This window comes from Amblyomma americanum, chromosome 1 (assembly GCF_052857255.1).
Source record: "Amblyomma americanum isolate KBUSLIRL-KWMA chromosome 1, ASM5285725v1, whole genome shotgun sequence".
Classification (NCBI taxonomy): Eukaryota; Metazoa; Arthropoda; class Arachnida; order Ixodida; family Ixodidae; genus Amblyomma; species Amblyomma americanum.
Window position 1 is genome coordinate 433942327 of NC_135497.1, and position 26760 is coordinate 433969086.

Below are 26760 nucleotides of genomic sequence, written 5' to 3' on the forward strand. Positions count from 1 at the left end.
AAATATATGCTCTCAAGTTTCGATCTATGCTTGGCATGAAGGTTCTACAAGCTGCAGTATACAGCGAGTAACTTGTGCTTTCCTCGTTTCGCTGCCAGATGATTTACAACTTCAATTTCGTCAGTATAAAACAAAAGAAGTATTGTATGTGTTCTGCTTTCTGGAATCATCTTGAAGATGCTCTCTGTACACCGCACTATCAGTATAGTCTTTATACACAGACGGCGTCGTTTTCTCACGCTGTGGTGTTTTCAAGTGGGCTGCAATGTAGGGGATTTCACAAAGTGCACTGAGCAGCTTGGGCAAACGTACATAATGGTACTTTGCTGTGCCGTCCAAAAGCTGTTCCTCAGGACGAACAAAAGAAAAATTCGCTTCCACATATTGCTCACGCCTGTACTTGTTCTTTAAGTCACTAAAGTGGTCAGACATAAATGAGCAGCTTAGCAATTGTTGTAGTGCTGTTGTTGTTGTTTTTGCTGCACGTTCAACCTCCTTGCCATAGGCCTTCAGCACCAGCTCAAACACCAGCTACAATTCTGAAAACACCTTCTCAGCCGCTGTGTGTGGCAAGCTGTGCTCTTCAGTGAAAAAGAAAAAGAAGTTGCACAGGGTCTATTTTGCCTGGTCCAAAAAGCTGCTAAATCTGTCATGTTGGACTGTTGTCTTCTGAGTTGAACAAACATTCGCCGAAGGTCGTTATTTCTGGCGGTGACCACTACCGTAGTCCGCTGTGTCAGCCCAGTCCATTTCGTATGGTATAGGCTCGTCGGCGTCCAGTTCTGAATTTTCTCTGTTTGCTTTCTCGGTGCATTCGTGTCTGAAAGTGCTGCCGTTTTCTTCAAGCACATCTCGGTGGCGGCGATATAGATGCGATCTGTAGGATGAAAAATTCGAGTACGAGTTGTGTTCGCGCAGCCTCCTATGCCGTAGAAAACATTTAGGTTGGCTCTGCACAGTGAACTAATCCAATGTGCGTGACAACTTTCGTCAGCTGGAACGAAAAGAATGGACACCTCGGGCAGTACTTCGCGTCCATCGTTGTAGTCGCAAGCCAAAAGACCGCAAAGAGACCCCGAAAATACGGTGTGTCAATTGCCAGAAAGCCGCAGTTCCTGCATATACATCGGAATCACATCGCATTAGGCGCAGTTGCCACCAACGGCCAGGGACACGAATAGACACGAACAGCCTCCTAGCGATAAAGCCGCTTGGCTGGCTTGGCTATAGCTTGGCATGTTTTTTGTTGTTTTGCCCTTTCATCATAATAATCAAATTCACTAGGTGCTAGAGCACCTAAGTCGCATTTAGTATAACTTATTATTTTGGGTATAATTTTATTTTTCAATAACCTTAGAAATTGGAGTGTCACGTTGTGCAAACTAAGCTGGCCAAGCCAAGCCAAGTCACCACAGTGCTCAGCCAAATTTAAAAGGGCGCATACTGCTGCACGTGCTGGAGAAACTCGACGTCGCGTCTCAGCAACGTTCATTGCTGCGCAATTTCGCAATAGTACGTCACCATGACGAGCAAGTGCCTTGTAACGTTCCGGGAAAGGAATTTTGTTTTGCCGTTTGATGGGACGTTAACACGGCGCGGGCTGGTTGAGCGCGTAAGAGACCATGAGCTGTTCCGCGGCATCGACGTTGCCACCCTCATCTTCACGGTGAGTAATTGTGTAAACTTATCTACGTGGTAACTCCGTGACAAGTCAGTTGCCGTTCTCGGGTTCTTTTGGGGACTGGTGCTTATAGACAGGCGCTTAATACATCAGGCGTGAAATGTGTGTACCTCACTTATGCCTCGCGCTTTTGTCCACAGTGAATTACGTAGTGCGTTGACAGTTTGCGTGTAATGTAAAGTTTAAAGTAATATCTCGGCATGCATGTGCTTCTCTATGCGTCATGCTCTAAAAATCTTTCTTCCCGTAAGGATCTCGTGTCACAACAAAGGTCGGTGAATATTAAAAATGCACACCGGAGCGCGCCGCTTAACACTAAGGCAGGTGTATAGAGCATTTTTCACATAATAATGATTTATTTCGGTCGCGAAGTTCAGGCCTGTCTAGAGCTCTGGAGCGGTGTAGTGCGGAGCAAACAAAGTGAAATCTTCACTCAACCGCTGTCAAAGCTGCTTCGCACCAGCGCAAGCATTATCTCTACGACCAAATACCTGCGTGAAAATTCCACTTATTTAGTGCGATAGGCAGGCATTCCTGTGCTCAAGACAGACGTGCTGACGACTGCACACGAAATACCCGAGGTAGAGGGAAGTGTGGCTGGTGTTGCAGTATTTTATGGTCATTGCTCTTCTAAATTGACAGGTCCTGAATTCAGTGCGTAGCCCGTTGATAGAGGTCTCGTAATGCGATGCAGCAAGCATGCCAACATTCTCCGGAAAAAAATGTGACACACTAATTTTGAATAGTCGAACTTAACATGGTTAGCTATTTTAGTATCATTCTAGTGTTTCCACAGATGTTCGAAGAAGATTTTATTGTTTTTGTTGATATACATGAAGACTTCGAAATTCGGGACAGGACAAAAATCAGTCTCCGATGATTGCCAGGTTCGGTGATTACATTTTCTTACCAGTATTAACTATTATTTTGTATATTTCAAATAATGCTGGAGGAGCATCATGCAGCAAGGAGGAGTGTCCAATTTATGTGTTCCACTGCAATCAATGGCAATCATTGTAGAAATGTATGGAAATGTTGGCCACAGTCTGTGCTCACTGTGTAGTATGCTCTTCTCTTGTTCTTTTCTTATTTTAACCTGGCATTTTAGGATTGCGGATGTTCTCGACGAGCCCCAGCAAGCGGAGCAGTCTCGTGTCACTGCCACATACAGCCTCACATACAGCCTGCCAGCTGTACTAAATGATATTCAAATCAGTATAGAGCGCCACCAAAGTGCACAGTATTTCAAAGCACGCAGCAGAGTTGTCCAATGGCTCTATCATGACCTCTGCTTATACAACATGTAAGATATTTGCAAGAGTTTTGGACCATGTAGGGCAATGTGGAGATAACTTGGGCTACAAACTTGCGTGGCCATAAGCCATTTTAACGACAAAGCATGAAGGAGCTCGTGGCGCAGAAAATCCTGTGTCGGCATTGGTAGACATGAGCAAGAAATTTGAATTTGTTGAAAAGGTGGCTATGTAACACATAGAGCGACGGACTTGAAAAGTGAATGAAATTAGAAAACTGGTGATTAGAAGGTTGCAATGTGGCTGAAACATCATTTGGACATCCAGACATATAAAGTGTTCCACCGTATAGAAACCAGCGCTTACAAACACTGACAGAGGACGAGACGAAACAAACTGAAGGCGTTTCAGTTTGTTTCGTCTCGTCCTTTGTCTGTGTTTGTAAGCGCTGATTTTTATTCGATGGATCACCGCCAAATCGCCCAATCCTCAGTTCTGCATATTTAGTGGATGAGTTGCCCCGAAAAGAAAATTGCGGTTAGTTGAGAATCGAATCCGTGACCCATGGGTTGCGGGTCAGACATGCTATTGGTATGTCATGTAGGAATATTCAAAGGACTTGGTTAAAGAGGGCTGTAAATGTGTGTGGTTTAGTCTTTTACATATTGATTGTGAGAGAGCAAAGAATGTCCTTGCTTATGTGAGCAAGGGGAACTGCTGTCACGTCGTAAACTTAAAGGCAGAGCTTATGTGTCCTCCCACGTCTTGTACCTAAGACACTGACTGCATCTGAAACTAAAATGTCTACGTGAGCCTACAAAAGACCATCCTCACTGTGTACTGCCTTACACGTTTGTCTTAACTGTGCTAGGTACCCTGGCAAGCTGTAAAATGAGGCTGCGCAAGCTCTGGTGTCCAGGTACCCAAACTTGGCTGACGCATCTGGCACCGGCTATGTAAGTAGGCAGCTGAAGCTCTTCAAACTAATCTTGTAGGGACAGCAGACTTTCTTAAATTAACAGGGCGGCCTAGGTGTTCTGAGTATATTAATAATGTCTTCTCAATTTATCAGTGGTAGCCGTACCATTTCCAATGGCTCTGTTTTGGGCGCCACTGATAGAGTAATACACAGCACAGTGCATGCTGCTGGCATGGCTGGTTGATTCTCTTTCATAAAATACTATCTCACAAAAAATTGGATAAAAAATTGTTCAGATATTTCCTATGGTACGTCGCTAGTGAGCAGGACCTCTTTCCCTCTTGCTGCAGCAGCGGGGCAGTCATGAGTAATACTTTTTGGGGGCTAGTTGGTGCATGTTTCCAGAAGAGGGTTGTAGCGCCGAAAAAGACACAGAAAATTTGGCACACAATTTGAAGCATGTGGCAACAAAAAATAAGGTTCCTGTGGTTTTTTTACCCCAAATAAACTGGCTGGCTTGTGCGTTAAAACTGATCCCAACAAGATAAACAAGACTGATTGTAAAAAGAGGCATGCAGCTCCGCTTGTTAAATGTGCCGTGGGAGTCGTATATCAGATTCCTCTCACATGCGGAAAGCACATTGGACAAATCAGCCGCTGTAATAACGACCAATTAGCGGAACATAATCGGGATTTACAAAGTGGCACTGGTTCTCATCTGCCGCATCATTATAAAGCCCGGGGAGAAGAAAGGAAGATTAAGTTTGTGGCAAGGCTGAAAGAAGCAAAGGTTTTAAACAGAAGTAAGGACCAGACAGCCCGTGAACTGTTGGCGGCCTTTTATATTAAAAGAAACTGTAGCGATTGTGTTAGTGCCCCATCTATCTCCATTTATAAGAATGAAACTGCTTTTTTAGATACACGGGCGTGAGATATGTGTGTGCCTAACCTATCTTTTATCCGGTTTTTTGTAAAACCCTCGCACGCATGTGTGGTTCTTCCTACCCATCTTGATTTGTCCTTTTATTCATTCGCATTCGCGGTGAATAAATAGTTGGAAGTTGTGCCTGTCCCGTCTTGCTTGCTATGTGTTGTCTGTTTTGGTGCTACAGCCCTCTTCTGGAGATAGTCATGAAGACTGTCGAATAGGACTGTGTATCAAAGGGTAGTACGAGAGAGCTTGATAATCCTGGCCCAGCTTGTCTGGTAGGCATTTGAATCGAAGGGCCATTGGTTGGAGTAGTTATTAGAGAACTCCAAGTGATCAAAATTAATCCAGAAACTCCACTGTGGTGCCCATCGTAGCTGATGTGTCGTTTCAGGACATTAAAACAACAAAAAGGTTCGCCTCACAGTGAAAAGATAATTGGAAAACAAAGCTTGATTTACTAGAAAGGACCTCTATGCTGCAAATTCGGTAATGTGTGCGCAACCATAAAAACTAATGTCGGCGAGAGATAAGTGTGGGTCCTTTAGTGTTTTTATGCTATAAAAAATGGGCTGCAATAAAATACGAAGCAATATCTATAGCTTCTCATGAGGTATTGTTATGTCCATCGGTGTTTACTCGTAGCTTGTAGTTAACACCATCACTGTTAGCATGTATTTAATTGTACTGTGATTGCTTTTGTCAGTGCAAGCAGTAATGCTTGCATTGTGTGGGATGCTTTAAACACAGGACTCTTGGCGAGAAGCTCTCCGGTTCAAGGCCAAATATGAGTGGAGAAAAATCCGTATCCTGCAAAATGATGGGGCAGATTCTCCACCATCAAAAAAACCAACGAAAAATGGGAAAGTGGCCACGGTTGGCGGAAATGCCCTGCAGTGTGTTTTGAGGCCATCTGTGGTATGCATTTGGATTTCATGTAGTCCTTGTGCTGAAAACAGCCTGGTGTGCAGTGTGAAGTAGGCTCCTTTTGCTTGCAGGCAGCTGCACCAGACGGGGAGGATGAGGAGAGTATTGCTGGCCACATTGAAGGAATGAAGTCCGAGGTACAAAAATCTCGGCCAGACATGGCTTACATAATAGACTGCATGCGCCGTACATTGCCTAGCCGAAGGAAATGGATTGGATCCGAGGATCCATCAGTGGAAGTGGCGATACAAAAATTTCCAGCATTGGCCATGAGCTCAATCGTAAGTTCAGTAACTAGACCATCAGTTAGCGAAGCAAGGAGAAAGAAATTTTCTTTTTCTTTTCCTCTTGTGTCTTTCTTTCTTTTAATCCTTTCCTTTCTTGATTTAAGTTGCGGTGCCTGCACTTTGCATTCCATCTTAGTGGAGGCGAAATACAAAAGTATGGATATGCTGTGTGACGTCAGTGCATATTTAAGGACCTCAGATGGTCTAAATTGTCTGGAGCCTTTCACTACGGCGTCCCTTATGGCCTGAATCGTCTTGGGACGCTAAACCCGTAAAGCAAATAGGTGGAGGTGGTCTATATGTGCAGAAAATTCAGCTCAAATTTATTTCTCTTTGCCTCAGTGGAGACCTGATTGAATTGCTCGCACTGTTTGAATTTCAGAATACACCTAGGGTTGGTTCAGTGTAGCATGCCCTGATTCCACATTCTGGTCTTTTTGTTTTTGTTGCTCGACTTCTGCTGTTTAGTCGTTTATTTATTGCAGGGTTCTTTTATGTGCTTCAAGTTGGTACTAACGGCGTTTGCTGGTGACAGCTGTTACATGATGGACACTGAAGGGAAATATCGAACTAAGCAAAACAGCCAGGATATTCGTCAGGGACCGTACTTATACTTTCGATGCGCTGAATAGTGCCTGAATTGCAGGGGAAATCCACACAACGAAAGTCCAAAGATCATTCCACATTTAAGCGGAGATGCTACAGAAACAAAAAAACAATTTTAAATAGTCCACCGAGAGCAGTAAAATTTTGTGTGCTAAACTGCTTTTTTGCTCTTTTCAGGGCACTAATTAGTTCTCCTGTAGTGCGCACTTTTGCTCAGTGTTGCTAACAGGCCTCAAAAAACAATTTGTGTAGGTTTAATCCTACTTAAACCTGGTTATAACTAGGAAAAGCATTCGCGGGCGGTCCAACTCGCTCATCCTTTGCAGATGAAGGCGGCAGACACAACCATTTTGTTGCAGCTTCTAATCACGTGATCACCATGACGTCACACATGGTGGTGACGCCACCAAAGGCCAAAGGTTCTTTGCCACGGCAACTGTTCCCTGTTGAATCTCTCCGTAACCAGCCAACTTGGGCTCTCTCCTTACTGGTGGCAGTGCTCGGCAAAGCCAGCTACCGGTTGCGTGCCTTAAGTCTCAGCCACTGTGCCACTCTGCGGGTAGTGTTATAAAGGCTTGGAGGGCCTATATAAAACTACTAGGAAAGCTGGAGCCAGGGGAATTTCTGAGTTGTTCCTGGAGTAGTAGAGCTTTTGCTCTAAAAAAGCCCTTTTGTGCGCATGCTTTCTCATAGAAAATGTTCACTGGGAACTACCAGCGGTGGCTTATTTTATAGCTTACTAACTATAGAATGCAGGGAAATAGCCCTGATGTGGTCATGGAAGTTCCTGGTGTGAAAAAAAAAGTGATGTTATTGTTATGTTTTTGGGACTCATTACTGTTGTATCGTTTCTATACACTTGCATTGGAGATACTGCAATTCTTAGTCGACATCTGAAGCTACACATTGTAAAGGACACATTTGCCAAATTTCAGTGCGATACGAAATGTGCAAGTACCAAACATTCTGGACGGACTTCGAAAATTTGCACCCAGGATCTTCTGTAAGTCTCCATTCCATATCACAGTGAAACATCGCAGATGTGTTCTGTAGAATGTGTATGTGTAACTTGCAAATATCTATTCAGAATTTCAATATCTCTGCTACAAGTTTAGAGAGGCTTCAAACTACACTAATCTAAGTAATCATTCTGAAAACAGAAGGATAACAACATCAAAATTTATTTTTTTCATACTAGAAAAACTTTCGTGACCAAATTTGAGCTAGTTTCCGGCATTCTACAATTATTAAGCTGCAAAATTAGCTGTTGCTCTTCGTTCCCAGTGAAAATGTTCAATGTGAAATAATGTGCACAAAAGGATCTTTGTTTTAATCTTGTTATTAACACTCAGCTAAATGTAATCCTTCTACAAGGAAACTAATTATTGTTCTGAAAAAGATAGAGAAAACAGTATAAGTGCAGTTTTATTGTTCTAGGTAGATTAGTTAAATATTTTCTCTCTTTAAAGTCCCCACGGAAAATGAAGCACAGTGACAATATTTATATGATGCATTTGTAATGGAGCTCTATGGCCAATGAGAGGTTCCACCTGCCTGCCGGTGGCACTGGTGCATCTCTTCAAGGGACACTGAGACGAACCATATAAAATTTTTTTGGTTAGCAAAATCTGATAGTTCGGCATTTCATGGCTTTGTTGGCGCTTGTCTGGGAGCGAAAGATGCATTTATTTCAAAGAAATTTCAATTCAAAGTTGAAAAAGATGTTCCCGCCGCTCCGATTCAAACTCGAAAACTCTTATTACGTCACGGAGAACTCTTATGACGTCACAGGACCTAGAAACGTGAAACGTGACGTAAACGGAGACTCCGTGATTTCTGGCTGCTAGCAGTGCGGTCTAGCAGCCGCCGAAATGAAAGCTACTGCCGCCGCACGTTGAAGGCATCTATCGGGAGTCGCTACCGTCACTTCGTTTACGTTTGCACCGGCGTCTTGTCAGCGTTGCGATGAATCCCGTTCCCGAACCCGACGACGTAGTTCTTGCAAAAACTCCGACCTGCATTTCAGCGACCTCAGCCCCAACAGAGTGTGCGATGCTTTTGAGCGAGCACGGTTAGGTTAGGTGCCGGAGGGTAGTTCCCCCTTCCTTAGTGAGCAACCGTTGCAAACTAAATAATAAATATCGTAACCCCAGTGCGGGGAGTCTCGAGGGGCCAGGACAAGGTCGGCGCCTTGCGCCCATCGGAGGCTGGCCGGGGCTTTGGGGCCAACGGATTGCAATTCCTTGAACGGCGCGGTTGCACGGTGCAGCAGGTGGCGTCGAGGTCTCCCGCGGTTGCAAGGGCCAGGTTATTTATTTATTTTTTGCCACAAAAATTGGATGGGTACTCAAGGGCGGTCCTGTTTAGAGTTGGCGGCTTGAAACTAAAGCCAACGCACGACGCTTCAACGGCTGCCGCTAGATCCAACGGGTCCACTGAATCGGGCTGTCTCGCCCACTTGCATGTACCTTCATATGTGTACTGTGAATGGATTAAATTAGCTGAGAGCTCGAAAAGAACAGCTGCGCCCAACTGCCGAAGCTATTGAATTACGTCACAACGCGCACCTCGCCGCGGAGTTGAACAAGCCTAGTCTGGTCGGGCCGGCGGCGGCTTGTGCACTCGGCGCGAAATAGAAACATGCTGCAAGTCTCCCCGCCAGTGCGGTCAGAGTGCTCCGAAGCCGCCGAACGCGTCGGCGGTCAAGCGCCGTTGGAGTATTGATGGTCTCGCTTTGGCCGACGTGACGTGGCCTTGCAGCACGCGCCCGCGTGTTACGCCGGAGCATAAACGCGCCTTAACAGAGCCTGCTCTTAGCTGCTAACCAACGTATTCGGTGGCGGCATCTATAGGAGCCACTGGACCCCCCACCCACTCATTGATGTTCCGAAGTTCGAAATCGAACCAGGGCCTTTGGCGTTTGAGGCGGAGAAGCTACCACTCCGCCACAACGGCTCAAGGTATAATCATCAATAAAGACGCATCTAGTGAATGCACTCTTACGATGCAGAAATATCCGCGCTTTCGCTGCGTATATCCTGGCCTAACAAAGCTAGGCCATCAGCAATTTTTCTGAACTGCCTTGTACGTTGTCTCCTCTCCCTAACAAACGATTTCCATTAAGTAGTTTGATGTTGACTGGAACAGCTAGGAACGTTTCGTCGGGTGTGTGTGCGAAGACACAAGTGCTGCTTTGTACGATCACCGACCATCGTGCCATCATAGTTTTTTGTCGACCGTGGCGACCATCTGACAAGCGTTAACAGGCTCCTTCAAAGGTTAACAAGCACTTGAAGTGGCACTTGGAGTTATTCTGCTGTTCAGGGCTTGTAAATCGAGGTGCGTCAAAAACAAAACCACGGGGCACGCAAACCTCATAGACGCGAAGCACCATAACAAATCGAAACTCTCCTGGCCGCCTGTGGCGCCACCAAACATCGGTTTTCTTTGCTTCCAACATTCATGTTGTCATTTGTCTGCCTTCCTTGGGTGATAAAAGTCCACTATCGGTTTTAAAACAAAACTTACTTCAATATTGAACCGTGTAACCTGCCTTAGTCAGCCCCAGAGATTCGCGGTCCATGTACGAACGAAAATTCCTTCAAGGTGGCGTCTCTTGTCCTACGACGTCACAACGCTCGTACTTGCGAGATTGACCTGTGGCGGCGATACCTGTATTTTTGTTGTTGCTATTTTCTACCTTACAATAGCTTTGTTTTCAGTAAGAGCGGCGTTTTTGTAATCAGGAGCTGGTATTCTATCGATACAAGCCAAGTTCAATTTCTCCTCAGTGTCCCTTTAACTGCTGCAGTGCGCAGCCATGAGTGGCATGAGAACTCAATACGATCTGTGAGTCTAAAGCAGAGAATGGCTGAATATGTATGCTTTGTTTTACAATTGTATGGTAAAGCTTTCGCACTCATGCACATAAGTGGTCTCTCCCGAATTCTTTCATTGCTTAGGAGCTATGTAAGCAGCTTGCAAATTTCTTTTCGTGAACTTCGTAACATGGCAAACTGGGTGTTATACCTGTGCTTCCATGTTGTATTCTGTCCTAAAGCAACCGATGTGCTAGTTTTTCATTACTGTTATTTTATGCTCGTATTCTCTATTTGTAGGCCCAGCTGGAGTTTGAGCTCATCACAAGCGTACCAATCTTGGAAAGGCTGGAAGGGGCACTTCATCGCACAAAAGAAAAATTGTGCATGCAGCTCGAAAGAAGCGCCACCTGGAAGGCTTCCTAGAAGACTTTGATGCCCGCATCGATGGCACTTCGGAAGCTGCAGTATATGGTACACATATTATACTGCATATTGTCGGCATATATATAGCTTATCGTATCCACATCCACTTGCGTAGGGGCTCCACTCTTGTAGACTGAGAGACTGCGGATATTACATGAAAGTGGAATATTCCCACATTTTTTCGGCCACAGTGGAACCCAGTTCATGCATCACCCATTTCTGTGACGGCCACAGATAAATACCTTTCCCTATTTTGAGTGCATCGGTAAGGCCCAGGCATGTGTAGCAATGATCAATGTCACGTTTCCAGTCGCGCTTTTGTTCCTTGCAAAGTGCATTGGAAAGAATATGTCATCAAGAGTGATATAGTCTAGAGTACTATCAATGTTGCACTATGGTTTGAATTTCCGAGCTAGGAAATGCTACCAAAGTCCTTTAAATGCCTACTGCTCATAGAAAACCTGTGCTGAAGTTTGTTGTGTCGACCCCTACATTGCATTACGCAGCCTAGCATTGAGAGGAGTAAGCAGTTTCTGGCACACTCATAGTGCTTCCTACCTGCCCTTATTGCATGAGCTTCCACACATTGTGAAGGCCACACGAGGCGAGCATCAATAATTTGGTCGGCAGGGACTGCCTTCTGTGGCTATGCTGAGCAGGAAAGGGAAAGACGGGTCTTTGTTTAGTGAAGGCTGGAGAACTGAGGAGCAAGTGTCATTCTGCAGCAGAATAAAGTCCCGAAGAGAACGGGGACTAGGGGGATCAGCTCGCATAATGAATCCCCCCGCCCTTTTTTTATGGAGCCACGCAAACAATTCTTAGATATGGCTGAACCAGGCCCTAGCTCTCTCTCGCTCACCTCAACGGCACACTTTAAGCGGGATTAACACGAGAGAGGATTCTACCCCTATCGAGCGAGGAGGTGTGTACACATCACCAGAACTTGACGTCCTTGGGCGCCAGCCCAGGGGCGCCTACAGGTCTGGGAATATTCACTACAAGCACAGGAGCTGCTTTGTTGTGCTTCGGCACACTCTAATATAGTCAAACAAGCTATTGGCAGCTTGTCTCGAATCTGCTCTTTTGAGGTCCCGTAATCACGCATTTAAGTTTTAACAAGCTAGTTGAAACGTTTGCTGTTAGCTGGATTCCCCTGTGCGGTTATCACTTCACGCTGAGGCGGTTTTCTAAAAAAGAAATGGTGCATATTGTGGAAGCAATGCGAAGAGGAAAAACGATGCAGCTAAACTCGAAATGATACCATATGCACATAAGGTTGCTCATGAAAAAGAAAATAGCTGACAGACATGGTATACAAGTTGTGTTTGCTGCTGCTCAAAAGCTCGCCCAAATTTTGTTGCACATTTTGTGCTATGGAAGAAAAAAAGGGCCAAAAAGTTTGTGCCATGTTGCAGCAGGGTTGTTTATGAAATTCTGTTGACCTGTGGGAAGGCCCATGTAGGCCAACGAGGCACCTACGTTTGTGGTCATTAACATGTACAGAAGCACATTTATTACAGCATTGTGGCCAAGGATGCATGTGATAAAGATTTTGCTCCAGAATTTTTTTGGAAGCTTATGCATAAAAAAAGGAAATGCACTAGCGAAGCATCTTTACAGCTCTTAAAAGCTAAATTGTGGATCTTGAAATTGTATGCATGAATGCACACTGTTTACAGCTGTTCATTCAGCATGTGTGTTGTTTTTTTATATTTCCTCACCTGAAAAACAAATTGCAAAAGCAGATAAAGTGGGCAATGTGTGATGCCTGTTTGTCTTGCGCTGGCGCTTTCCTACTACTTGAAACTATAAACCATCTTGCCTGACAGCAAGCTCCGCTACTACTCAACATTCTGCCTGAACTATTGTTCTTGGTATATGTCTAGTTAACCACAAATTGGCAGCTACGACTTCAAAAATGTGTTTGATATACAGAGCTATTGCTTAATTTGTTATGCCTTCTAATGTGAAATGTAGCAGCTCATTGCTTGGGTAGTTTGTGTGGCACACCTTTTATTTTAGTTATCTCTAGTGCAGCCATTCTGGGATGACAACGCACTTTCCTTGATGCCTCTTGAAGGCACTGATATAGTCCGCATGCAGTAAAAAGTTGGTTGGAGCAGGACCTTCGGACTGAAGCATATTGTAACAAGCAATAAAGAGCAGAATTTATTTTTCATTTAATTTTGGTGCTCTTGTTATGTCTCCATGTTTCATGTCACTGTATTTAAAATTCATTCGCCACTCTTTCAGAGACAACAGTGACGGCAGCAGTATGCCTGTTGCCAAGCTTGGTGAAAGGAATAGTGGAGACTTTCGTCCGCCCATTTGTAAGTTTCTAAAACCGCATGTGTGAGCAGCAATGTTTTTTGGGATGCTCGGGGCATGCAGTTCTTTTTTCTCCTTGAGAATGCATTTGACATTACTTTGTTTCTTAAACAAGTTAAACAAATATACCGTCTAAGACTGAAGAAAACAAATACATTACTTTGTTTCTTAAACAAGTTAAACAAATATACCGTCTAAGACTGAAGAAAACAAATACACAGTATTTGATATAATAACATAGCTTTGCATACTAGACTTCATATTCTTGTTACATGGGAATTTTCAGTGGTTTCCTAAACAAGTTAAACAAATATCCTGCGCCATGTTGAAGAAAACAAATACACAGTATTTTATATAACATAGCTTTGCATACTAGTATTCATACTAATGTTACATGGACATTTTCAGAGGCTTTGTAGTCCAGAGGCTTAGAAATTCTCAGTTGCTATCGAACTCGTATCAGGTGTGCTGCTACAGTAAACTCTATCACCATTGAAGGATTCCATCTCACACTGAGTCATAGTGGCGTCACTATCGCAGCCAGTCATTGTTAAGGCATCCAAGCAATTGACCTATAAATGACTTGCAGAGCAGCTGACTTGGTTTAAATGCAACATTTTTGTGTAGGTGGCCTATTAGCTAATTAGCTCTTGTAAGCCACCGTTTATTATGTATTAAGCATTGTGGACCCTATTGAAAAATCTCGTATATATGTGTTAATTGTGTCTCATATATACGCAATTATTGGATATGTGTCCACATATATGGTCGTAAGAATACGTGCTCGTATGGCATACGCGTTCTCTCCACGTATGGCGAAACACATATATACGGGTGATACGTGCCTCATATATATGCTATTGGATATGTGTCACTCCCGTCCCTCGTATATAGGAGGGCCACGTAACCTTCGTACAGATACGAGGGCCTCGACATGGGGATACAATGGCCTTGAAACACGTACTCTGGTGTACAGTTAATAGCTCTGAATATGTACGCTACCTGAATGAACTTGCAACCCTTCAGTGCAGCAAATGCTGCATCCCAGCACTAAATACCAGGCTGCAGTCAATGAAATAATTTTTCTTGCTGCCTTTATTTTATCATTTTTATCTGACTACAGTCATTGACTACAGGGGCAGGTGCAGGCGATGATTACTTGATGTCCCTCAGCATGTCCGCCAGGTAGCAATTCAACTGCTCTGCGCATTTTCTCATCCTCGGCAGCTTGTGCAGCTTTGATGTATGCATCAAATGCATCTGAAAGAGTATTAATCCTAACAAAATTGAAGAAATGCAGGTGCTGTAAAATAAAGGTATTTAAGTCATGCATGCTTAAATAAACAAATGCCTTTGTCAGTCAGGAAATGTACCTAAATAAAAGAGGCTTACTGCCCACAGCTGCTAGTTTTTCTGAGCTCATCCGAGGCTTCTGCATGCCACCAACCTTAAGGAATTGCCGGCATACTGAGCCGGTGATGCTCCTTCCCTGAAAGCTCTTTCCCCTAAGGCTCTTCGGGGAACGAGCATCACCAGGAAGGAGCGTCACTTTTGTGGGGAACCCCACAAAACTTTTGTGGCGTCCTTGCAAAACAGGAAGTCTCGACCTTGGGAAAGAAGCCAGCGCCACCGCTCTGCACTGACAATTTCCGCTCCCGAGGTGGACCTGCAATAAAACAGCTGCACATATGCTTTGTATAAAGCCCTATAACAGATTGGAGAGAGAGTTATTATTTGCCACATTAAACTGCTAAAATCCTATTCCTCAGGACTACCATATGTAACATTACAAAATGGCAGTTTTCCTTGCAAACGCTACTAATGATAAAACATGACACATCGCTCTCTTCTTCGGAGTGAGCAGCACGATTGGCCACCAGGTCACGTTTATGTGCAATCATATAAGCTGCCTTTGACAACATAGATGAGCCTTTTTATCTTTACTTCAGGCTCCACTGCACCCTGGCAACAGTAATGCTGCCAAATATTCGGAAGCACAGAACTAACAGATGAAAGATTATGAATATTTTAAACACAGCAATTAAATCTTAGCACAAGAGGCTGTGCTAATTAGAACATGAAAGGTTGTGGTCATGGTTTAGTGATCTATGAGTTCATCAAGTAAAGCTGCTCTGAGCTGTCACAGGTTCCAATTGTGCCTGGGGCACCTGTGCAGGCTTTGTTTTTCCGCTCCATGCCATTTGGATGGAAAATTTCACGTGTCCGAGAGGTGTGCACTGATCCTCAGCCCTATACGTTTCCACAGTTTCTAGATTGTTTGCCTGCAGTTGCCAAGAACAAGAGCTAAAAGCATTTCAAGCTTACAAACGAGTTCTAAATATGAGAAGCCATCGTACCTGGCCAATAACCTCAGCAAGAACACCTGGATTCTATGGTGCAGCAGGACCCATGCTAGTGGAAGCCTGGAAAGTGTGCAAATTGTTCGCATTTGCAACAAGAGTAATGTACAGTGTCGGTGAAGTCTTAAGGCCAAAGGCTTTTCACTTCAGCCGCATAACAGAGCCATTACAGGAATAATAAAGACCAAGTGACCTTGAAATGCTAGCAGGTTTCTTCTTGCGATACAGAAGCTTCCTGCTTGACTACAGTTTAGAATGATCCGCTACATGAATTATTCTAGGAACATTGATTTCACTGCAGCTGAATGCTCTAGCCTTAACACTTTTGACCTAGACTGTACATGGTACATTAAAGGGACAGTGAAGAGAACTCAATCAAATTTCTTTTGTAAACAAAATCTGATAGTTCAGCATTTCATGGCTTTGTTTGCCGCTTGTCCGAGAGCGAAAGATGCATTTATTTCAAAGAAATTTGAATTCGAAGTTGAAAAAGATTTTCCCGCCACTCCGATTCAAACTCGGGAACTCTTATGACATCACGGCGCACTCTTATGACGTTACCGGACGCAGTGACGTGAAACATGACGTAAACGCAGACTCCGTGATTTCTCGCGGCTAGCGGTGCGGTCTAGCAGCAGCCAAAATGAAAGCTACCGCCGCCACACGTTGAAGGCATCTATCGGGGGTCGCTACCATTGCTTCGTTTACGTTTGCACCAGCGTCTTGCCGGCGTTACGATGGATACCATTCCCGAGCCCGATGACAAAGTTCTCGCAAAAACTCCGGCTTGCATTTCAGCGACCTCTGCCCCACAGAGCGTGCGATGCCTTTGAGGGAGCACGCTTAGTTAGGCGCCGGCGGGTCGTTCCCTCTTCCGCCATGAGCAGCCGTTGCTAATTAAATATCATAACCCCAGTGCGGGGAGTCGCGAGGGGCCAGGACAAGGTCAGTGCGTCGCGCCCATCGGAGGCTGGCCGGGGCTTTGGGGTCAACAGATTGTGATTCCTTGAACGGCGCGGTTGCACGGTGCAGAAGACGGCGTCCATGTCTCCCACGGTTGCAAGGGCGAGGTTATTTATTTATTTTTTTGCCACAAAAACAGATGGGTACTCAAGGGCGCCCGCATTTAAAGTAGGCGGCTTGAAAGTAAAGCCGACGCTTCAACGGCTTCTGCGCGTTTCCGGAGGTACAGGGTCCACTGGATCGGGTTCTTTCGCCCACTTGCATGTGCCTTCAGATGTGTAATGTGAATGGATTAAATTAGCCGAGAGCTCGAAAAGAACAGCACCGCCCAGCGACCGAAGCTATTGAATGATGTCACAACGCGCACCTCGCCGCGGAACCGTATCAGTCTGGTCTGGCTGGCACAGCTGGCGCACTCGGCGCGAAATAGAGACATGCTCCAAGTCTCCGCCAGTGTGGTCAGAGTGCGCCTAAGGTGCCGAACGCGTCACCGGTCAAGCGCAGTTGGAGTATAGAGGGTCTCGGTTTGGCCGACGTGACGTTGGTGTGCAGTGCGCGCGCATACGTTACGCCAGGATATAAACGCGCATTAAAGGGACACTGAGGAGAAATTGAGGTTGCCTTGTATCGATAGAATACAAGCTCCTGATCACAAAAACGCAACTCTTACTGAAAACAAAGCTCTTGTAAGGTAGAAAATAGCAAGGACCAAAATACAGGTATCGCCGCCACAGGGCAATCTCGCAAGTACAAGCGTGATGACGACATAGGACAAGAGACGCCACCTTGGAGGAATGTTCCTTTTTACATGGAAGCTGCGAATCTCTGAGGCTGACAAAAGAAGGTTGCGCAGTTGAATATTGAAGTAAGTTTTGTTTTAACACCGATAGCACACTTTTATCACACCTGGAAGACAGACAAAAGACAACCTGAATGTTGGAAGCAAAGAAAACCAATGCTTGGCGGCGCCACAGGCAGCCAGGAGAGTTTCGATTTGTTATGGCGCTTCGCGTCTATGAGCTTTGCGTGCCCCGAGGTTTTGTTTTTGACGCACCTCGATTTACAAGTGCCGAACAGCAGAGGAACTCCAAGTACAGCTTCAAGTGCTAGTTAACCTTTGAAGGAGCCTGTTAAGGCTGGTCAAATGATCGCCACGGTCGATCAAAAACTATCATGGCACGATGGTCGGTGATCGTACAAGGCAGTTCGCAGTATAAAAAGCACTTGTGTCTTCACACGCTCGCTTGGCGAAACATTCTTCGCTGTGCCAGTCAACTTCAAACTACTTAACGGAAATCATTTATTAATGACGGGAGACAAGGTACAAGGCAGTTAAAAAAAATTGATTGCCTAGCTGTGTTAGGCCAGGATATACGTAGCGAAAGCGCGGAGACTTCTGCAACAGAAGAGTGCATTCACTAGATGCGCCTTTATTCATGGTTAAATCTTGAGCCGTCGTGGCGGAGTGGTAGAGTCTCCGCCTCAAACTACAAAGACCCTTGTTCGATTCTGAGCCTCGGCACAGGTTTTTTTTCAGTGAGTGGGCGGGGGGTTTCAGTGGCTACCATAGGTGCCGCCACTGAATACGTTGGTTAGCTGTTAAGCGCAGGCTCTGTTAAGGTGCGTTTACACTCGGGAGTAATGCGCGCGCGCGCTGCATGGCGACGTCACGTCGGCCAAACCGAGACCCTCTATGCTCCAACTATGGTTGACCGCCGACGCGTTCGGCAGTTTCGGCGCACTCTGAGCGCATTGCCGGAGACTTTAAGCATGTCTCTATTTTGCGAAGGTTGCGCCAGCCATCGCCGGCCCTTGCCAGACCGATTCAGCTCTGCGGCGAGGTACGTGTTGTGACGTCAATCAATAGCTTCGGCCGTTGGACGCAGCTGTTCTTTTCGAGCTCTCGGCTAATTTAATCCATTCACAGTACACATCTGAAGGTACATGCAAGTGGCCGAGAGAGCCCGATCCAGTAGACCCCGTACCGCCGGAAACGCGCGGAAGCCGTTGAAACGTGGGCTTTACTTTCAAGCCGCCAACTTTAAACGCAAGCGCCCTTGAGTACCCATCCGTTTTTTTTGGCGAAAAATAAAATAAATGACCTGGTCCTTGCAACCGTGGGAGACCTTAATGCCGCCTGCTGCACCGTGCAACCGCCCCGTTCAAGGAATCGCAATCCGTTCGCCCCTAAGCCCCGGTCAGCCTCCAATGGGCGCGACTCACTGACCTTGTCCTGGCCCCTTGTGACTCCCCGCACTGGGGTTACGATATTTGATTTGCAACGGCTGCTCATGGCGGAACGGGGAAACAACCCGCCGGCACCTAACCTAACCGTGCTCCATCAAAAGCATCGCACGCTCTGTGGGGCTGAGGTCGCTGAAATGCAGGCCGGAGTTTTTGCGACAACTTCGTCTTCAGGTTCGGGAACGGGATCGATCATAAGGCAGAAAAGACGCCGGTGCAAACGTAAACGAAGCGACAGTAGTGACCCCCGATAGATGCCTTCAACGTGCGGCGGCAGTAGCGTTCATTTCGGCTGCTATACCACACTGCTAGCCGCGAGAAATCACGTCTGCGCTTACGTCACGTTTCACATCACTGTGTCCAGTAACGTCATAAGAGTGCGCCGTGATGTCATAAAGTTCGCGAGTTTGAATCGAAGTGGCGAGAAAAACTTTTTCAACTTTGAATCCAAATTTCTTTGAAATAAATGCATCTTTCACTCCCGGACAGGCGGCAAGAAAGCGTTGAAATGCCGAACTATCAGATTTTGCTAACAAAAATAATTTTGATAGAGTTCTCGTAACTGCCCGTTTAACAGAGCCTGCGCTTATCCGCTAAACAACGCATTCGGTGGCGGCATCTATGCGCGCCACTGAAACCCCCCACCCACACACTGAATTTTTAAAAGAAAAACTTGTGCCGAGGCTCGGAATCGAACCAGGGCCATTGTAGTTTGAGGCGGACTCTACCACTCTTCACGACGGCTCAAGATTTAGCCATGGATAAAGTCGCATCTAGTGAGTGCACTCTTCCGATGCAGAAGTCTCCGCGCTTTCGCTACGTATATCCTGGCCTAACACAGCTAAGCCATCAATTTTTTTTAACTGCCTTGTACCTTGTCTCCCGTCCCTAATAAATGATTTCCATTAAGTAGCTTGAAGTTGACTGGCACAGCCGGGAATGTTTCGCCGGGCGAGCGTACGACGACACAAGTGCTCTTTATACTGCTAACTGCCTTGTACGATCACCGACCATCGTGCCATCATGGTTTTTCATCGACCGCGGCAATCATCTAACCAGCCTTAACAGGGTACTTCAAAGGTTAACTAGCACTTGAAGCGGCACGGAGTTCCTCTGCTGTTCGGCACTTGTAAATCGAGACGCGTTAAAAACAAAACCATGAGGCACACAAAGCTCACAGACGCGAAGCGCCATAACAAGTCGAAACTCTCCTGGCCGCCTGTGGAGCCGCCAAGCATCGGCTTTCTTTGCTTCCAACATTCAGGTTGTCTTTTGTCTGTCTTCCTTGTGTGATAAAAGTGCACTATCGGTTTTAAAACAAAACTTACTTCAATATTGAACCGCGCAACCTTCCTTTGCCAGCCTCAGATTCGCAGCTTCATGTAGGAAGGAAAATTCCTCCGTGGCGTCTCTTGTCCAATAACGTCATCACGCTGGTACTTGCGAGATTGCCCTGTGGCGGCGATACCTGTATTTTGGTTCTTGCTATTTTCTACTTTACAAGAGCTTTGTTTTTCAGAAAGAGTTGCGTTTTTGTGATCAGGAGCTTATATTCTATCGATACATGCCAACTCCAATTTCTCCTCAATGTTCCTTTAATTGGCATCTCTAGGCAACTTTGGCAACTTTGAGTTTACTATCACATTACACTTCTTCAACCTTGTCTCAGTTGCAAGAAATAATTCTGCAAAATAATGAAATGTCAACAACTAGAACACAAACAAAAACTGCATTTCGACCACAAAGCCATCGCTAAGCAAAACTGCTCTGAGCTGTCACAGTTTAAAATTGCGCCTAGGTCTGCTCTGCAGGCAATTTTTTTCCCCTTCATATTATTCGGACAGAAAATTTCCCATTTCCGAGAGGTGTGCAGTGATGTTCATCCCCATGTTTCCGGTTTCTAGATTGTTTGCCTGCATTTATGAAGGATGAGATCTAAAAGCATTTCAAGCTTACAAAATCATTCTTGTAAGATCGACAATTGGGCATTGATGCCCCAGCGCCCCGTGCTGAAGAAGGAGCAAAACACAGGCGGAAGACGAGGCTGACAATGTTCAGTTTGGCGCACAGGAACGCTTGGCTACCGAGGTGCGCTGTACTAGCAAAGATTGTGGCCGTCGACACTTCTTGTTAGCACTGCGCACCCAGCCCCCCCACAAGTGCAATGACGCAAATCAAACAAGAAGTGTGGACGGCCACAATGTTTCTTAGCACAGCGCACCCCGGTAACCAAGCGTTCCTGAGCACCAAACTGAACTTTGTCAGCCTCGTCTTCCGTCTGTGTTTTGCTCCTTTATCAGCACTGGCCGATGGGGCATCAAAGCCCACTTGTCTTACATTCTAAATATGCGACACCTTCATACCTGGCTGCCGACCTCAGCAAGATATCCGGGTTCTGTGGTGCAGCAGGATCCATGCTAGTGGAAGACTGCAAAGTATGGAAAGTGTTCACATTTGCTACAAAAGAGTAATGTACAAGGTAAATTAAAGGGCAACTTCAGAGGATTTTCAAACATATTCTGTTTACTATCACATTATACTTCTTGAGCCTGGCCAGAGTCCAGAGAAATAATTTTTCCAAATAAGGAGCAAAGAAATAATGAAATACCATAAACTAGAACAGAAAAAAACTTGATTTCAATCAACAGATCAAAATATGATGTTAAAGGGTTTTACTGGTAACACTGGTGACTCACATCCTGTAATGCACCAACTAGCTTTAAAGGAGTATCAACACCCATCTTTTGGGTGTGTGTTTTTGCTTTCTAATGAGGCATCAGGCATTATTATACATGAATTACCTTGTGGTATTCTCCTATTCTCAAGTCTAGCAAGAGAACAGCATTTCACAATTGGTAGCGAGGTAAGGGAAAAGGTAAAGGAATACGTCTATTTAAGGCAGGTATCAATAGTGACAACTGATCCGGATCATGAGGGAATAACTAGAAGGATAAGATTGCGATGGAGCGCATATGGCAGGGTCTCTCAGGTCATGAATGGCAGTTTACCAATATCCCTCAAGAGAATTGTGTACAACAGCTGTATCTTACCAGTACCCACCTATGGGGCAGAAACGTGGAGGCTAACAAAAAGGGTTCAGCTTAAGCTGAGGACAACGCAGTGAGCGACGGAAAGAAAAATGATAGGCGTATCGTTAAAGCAGTATAACACCTACCGTTTGGGTGCGTGCTTTCTTGCTTGTAATGATGCATAAGGCATTATTATACATGGAGTAGCAGCTAGTAATCTCTTACGACCGCTTAATAATTTATAATAGCTTTTATTTTTCGTCCAGTTTCGGCTTCAACACTTGAACAAGGAGAGTGACGTCAATGTGTGCTTACACGTCCCCAGACATGAAAAAAAGCAATATAATCGCTGCTTGCACATTTGTTGTCATTCCAGCAATTGAGGAAGGCTGATTTCAATACTGCAGTAAATTAAAACAATGAAGCAGCGATTCAATGAACATTTTTCCATAGCTCACGTGAAGGAAAAGCCCTCTTTGACGTCAGAGCCATCGTTCGGCTGTTGCAAAACTGAAACAGCATGACAGAAAAAAAACAATTATAAATTATTTAGCAGTCGTAGGCAAACATCACATGGTGATTAATGCCTAGTAGCGTCTTCTGCATCATTGAAGAAAAGAAAACATGCCAACAAAATTAGGTGTCTATACTCCTTTAAGAGACTGGAAGCAGGAAGAGTGGTTGAGGGAACACACGCGGGTTAATGACATCCTAGCCAAAATCAAGAGGAAGAAATTGCCTTGAGCGGGGAATGTAATGCGGAGGTAAGATAGCTGTTGGCCCTTAAGGGATTCCAAGAGAATGAAAGCATAGCAGGGGGCGGCAGAGGGTTAGGTGGGCGTATGAAATTAAGAAGTTTTCCGGCATAAGGTGGGCGCAGCTGGCAAGACATGGTTAACTGGAGAGACATGGGAGAGGCCTTCACCCTGCATTGGGTGTATTCAGGCTGATGATGATGAAGATTCTCCCATGACTACTAAATAATTTATAATCGAATTTATTTCTCGCGCCGTTTCACTTTCAAGAACTGAATGGGGACTATGACGTCAAAGTGAGCTTATAGGTCATGCGAGGCATGAAAAACTGAAATATAATCGGTGCTGCTACATTTCTCTTTCCGACTATTGAGGAAGGCTGGCTTCAACACTGTAGTGAATTAAAACGATCAAGCAGCAATTACATCGCATTTGCTCCATGCTTCACGTTACATATAACCTCTCTGATGTCACAGTCTTCACTCGGGTGTTGAAACCGAGACAGCATGGCAGAAAAATTCGATTATAAATTATTTACAGGTGCCAGGCAAACACCACATGATGATTCATTCATAGTAGTGTCTTCTGAATCATTGTAGGGAAGAAAACATGCCACCAAAATAAGGTGTCTATACATCTTTAAATCTTTAAGTTATCATTGGGCTTTTTCAAATTGCCGTGCTCGGAGAGCCTGTTCGCTGCCAGAAAATTCACTCCTGACAGGAAGGTGCATCATGCTCACATAAACTGGTCGCCGCCAGAACCAGCCTGCTGACAATCATGGCGCCAAGGCCGTCCATGGATCACGGAAGGCGAGTGCCCTCTGCTGCTTTGCTTGCTGTTGCGTCTCATTGCTCGCATGCGTACGGTAGAAATCTGATCCTTGGGAGCGAAAGAAAGGACGTTAGTTATTCAGGGCAGCCGCGGACTCTTGCACTCAGATGCATACATCGGCGGCAACAACGCAAGTATATGTCCTTCAGTGCGTTGTGTGCTGTCGTGAAGTCTGCATATAAGCTTCGAGATATCCTCAAAAGCATATGTGACGGGCAGTCGCGCTCTAAAAACTTGCATTTGACACCACATAGGAAGGCTAATTGGACAGCGTTAATTGGAAAGACATGGGAGAGGCTTTTGCCCTGTAGGTGTAGTGAGGCTGATGATGAGGAGGAGAGAAAAACTGCGCATGCACTGCTCAAACAACATGCTGTAGTCTCAGATTATTGCATATTTGTTAACTACACACTAATTACTTGGGCGCCAATGATCGACCCTGCCTATACTGACTCTCCTGTGGTAGTTGCAATTTCTGTTTGTGAGCTAATTCCTGTGGGCTGTAAGCAGAAAACAATCAGGATATTTTCCACTCAACTGTAGTCTGCCGCCCTCCAGCTGTTAATATTGCTGCCAGCAAGTAATGCACGCATTATTTTGACAAGCGTGCATATCAGCTGGTTGAAAATTTTTCTGAAGTGCGTGCACTGTACAAATATAGCTACACGTCGTTTCTGTATGTTATCGCTTTTGCTGCAGAGCTAGCACTTGAATGAAAGGCATTACAATCTGGCCTTGCATGTCGGCCCCACACTGTGTGTGCAGGCATGTTGATCCACACTGGGAAAATTCTCTTTTTGATGAGTCAAATGCAAAGTGAAGTATGCATACGGTATTTCTCAGGTATTTTAAGCACTTGTGGCAGAAGACCCGAGCACCAAGCTTTATGGCAACGACTGAATCGGCACATGCAACGTTATGCCTCATCTTCAGCTATGAATTGAAAATGACCTCCGTAGAGAATAAAAATTTTGAACAACAAATTTGGCAGAGCACACATGCACGCCAGCCGGCAGCCACTACTTAAAGGGCCCCGACCACCCTCTGGCTGAAAATGTCCTCTACCAAGGTTGTTGTGAGGCACCGTCCCCGGAACACACAACCGCAAACAATCTTTAATAAAAGACATTATATTGGAGTTACATATATGGCAAACTAGCTACTTTTCCATGCTCCTCTCCTTCCATTCCCTCTCAGAGGTTTTTCTCCCTCCCGTTTAGTCCACTAGCTTTAGTCCTCCATCCCTGCTTGTTCTGTTTGGCTGCCCTTCCGTTTACAAGAGTAGACAGCACCCCTTTTGTTTGAAAGTCAAATGGGGAGCTTTCGGCGGCGTCTGCGTTGGGCCTTTTATGAACGGAATGCACACCAGCCGAAGAGGATTAAGGTGCAGATCCCATCGACAGGGATGACCACGATGGCGCAGCAACAGCAGCGGCAATTTCGACAGCGTCATCAGGTGGCCGACGACTGCACAAAAAGAAAGGATGACTAGCTGGGAAGGAGCCTGTTCTTCCCACGCTCGGCTGGATGCAAATGACCTTCCCCCTTTGACTGGTTCTCTGCAAGAAGCGACCGACGATGGACAGATGACGGGAAGAGGGGAACGGTGCCTTCCAGTAATTAATCGTGTCTTGACAAGAGCCGCCCCGACCGGGGAGAGCCCGCCGCAGTTGTAGCCCACAGCGCAGCACCGGTGTTTTCGATAGACACGTGAATAATAATTATCACCCCTCGTGAATAATAATTATCAGAGGCCCTATCCGTGTCTCACGTGGCCCGATTCGCTTTGGTAAGCCGCATAACCGAAGAATAGCAGGGCTTATAAATTTCCAGCAATACATATATTTAACCACTATCATGGCACTGAGAAAACAGGCCACCGAGTTCCGAGTTGCAAGCCGAAGCTAAGACAACGTGCTGCAATGAGAGAAGTGCGCTGTCCCGCAACGCCGAATCGGTGGGCTCGATACAAAGCTCTCTGTTTGCTGAAGGCAGCCTGGCTGCTCCCCCAAACAATAAATACTTTAGACAACAATGCGAGGAGGCAATACGAAAAATGAAACTTTGACCTGACATGAAGCACACAATATATGAGAGAACAAAAAACAGAACGATGCTTCCATTCCACAAGCGGTTCTCTAGTGTCCTACGCAATCTTTTACAATGGTAGATTTTAAGCAATATCTCTATACTACCATTCAAAAATCCGCTACAAAGCTCTCTTGCTGACGGGAGCCTGGCTGCTTCCCGCAACCATAAATATTTTAGACACACACAAACAGAGACGCCTGTCTGGCTCTGAAGTATGCTGCTATGTAATGTACATATTGCGACTGGTAAGCGTGCGAGTGGCAGTAGCAGAGGCATCCGCAGTAAAACTTCGCTCAGTACATACATCTATCTGTGCAACTGTTGTTGCTGGCTCACACATTTCAAGGTCCATTGCAGTGATTTTTCTCTTAGACATCCTCTGGATAAGCTCCGCTTTTGTTACTGGAGCACAAGAAATGAGAGATAAAATAATGAAAGCGACAGCAAACACAGGGCCAGCTACGGAAACGGATCAGTTAGTGTGTCGCATTCATTGCTTTCCAAAAATCATATGATGCGAAAAATTAGCAGATCTGAACACAGCCGATTTCTCCCTGCCTCATGCAATTACTTGAATTCATGAAAAAAATCACGATATATTATTTCGCTCAAGTGACACTTACGTCGAGACCTGCTACAGCGCGACCACGCAGTTTTTTCCTTGTTTGGGAAGCATGCGCTGGGCTGCTGCGTGCTCGGATCGCAATCACAGAGGAAGTGGTATCGTAAGCGTTCTGCAAGTGCTCGCAACAGTAAAAAAGCATGTGCATCGACTTTATCTAAAATGCCACCAAGCTTTGCTAAAAGCGTTAGGCTTGACTGTACACGCATCACACGTTTGGCACTTCTGAAATCTGACCACGTAGCGAAGTAACTGCAAAACTCACCTCCAAGCTCCATTACTTGGGCGGAATAGAATGCTTTCTCATCTTTTCCGCCGCGCCAGTAGATGTCCTTTTTTTGCCAGGTCGCTAACGCCAGTCGGTGAGGCATCATGGATAGGTGTAGCGCAAAGGAAACAAGGACGACATAGTGACGTGTACAATAGCTTTTGCGCCGTCGGTCAAAGTATTTCACGTACGCATAGCTCGACGCAGCTGACGAACCCATATTGGAAGTGTCACATGTGGCTGCAAAACACACAATCTAATAACTGTAACAACCACACACACCGACACGAGTGACGACGCAAACGTTGGACGCAAACGACCGCAGACTTGGATTGGCTTGGCGACGCGCACCGCACAGGGCACTGAATACGATGATGATGATGACCTCTTCTTTACAAACCAGAATAATAAATACGTTTTA

General features: G+C 45.5%; 1 pseudogene; it reads left to right on the plus strand.

Annotated features, from left to right (window-relative positions):
* The first annotated feature begins 1622 nt into the window (after positions 1–1622).
* Positions 1623–26760, plus strand: part of LOC144125141 (uncharacterized) — a 45010-nt pseudogene continuing 19872 nt past the window's right edge.